The 553-nt window shown below is 33.6% G+C and overlaps 1 protein-coding gene across 1 annotated transcript in view; it reads right to left on the bottom strand.

Annotated features, from left to right (window-relative positions):
• Window positions 1–330, bottom strand: part of LOC107491214 (calcium-dependent protein kinase 26) — a 3,588-nt gene extending 3,258 nt beyond the window's left edge. Inside the window, exon 1 of the mRNA XM_016112012.3 lies at window positions 163–330. The gene's annotated coding sequence lies outside the window, so the exon portion shown is untranslated. The remainder of the gene's footprint in view (window positions 1–162) is intronic.
• Between the last annotated feature and the right edge of the window lie 223 nt (window positions 331–553).

The raw sequence follows: 553 nt of genomic DNA, 5'->3' as shown, positions 1-553 counted from the left end.
TGAATTTCCATAAGAGACACACATGATCCTGTGAAAAACAAGACCCAAAGGAGAAAAGCAGCAAAACCCAGAAGCGAAAAACAACAAAAGACAAGAAGTGAAATCAGAATTCAGAGCTCGGTAAACAACCCCAGATCCACAGCAGAAACCAAAACCACTCACCGGTTTGAGAGAGCGGTGTCCCCGTGCGTGTTACGTGTTGTGTGAGGATTGGGACAGAAACCCCTTCCCAACAACAACAACAACAACAGCTACAAACAGCGCTTACTTTGCTGAGACTGCTTTGTTTTCATGTGTGTTTTCAAATTCACCAAAAGCCTTTTTCTCAACGATGCCAACACCTACCACTAATTATTATTATTCTATTAACAACTAAATAAATCTTTTTGCTTCATTCATTTCCTCTAAACTCTAAAGCTTCTCTTATTTTATTTATTTATAAAATCATTATCCAGCCATTTAAGTATTTTATATACCCAATATACTTACACATAAAATAAAATATTAATCATTATATTAATATATATTATTTTAAACAAATAATTAATAAATT

This window comes from Arachis duranensis, chromosome 5 (assembly GCF_000817695.3).
Source record: "Arachis duranensis cultivar V14167 chromosome 5, aradu.V14167.gnm2.J7QH, whole genome shotgun sequence".
Lineage (NCBI taxonomy): Eukaryota > Viridiplantae > Streptophyta > Magnoliopsida > Fabales > Fabaceae > Arachis > Arachis duranensis.
The sequence above is the reverse complement of the archived record's forward strand: the minus strand, read 5'-3'. Positions and strand labels throughout refer to the sequence as shown.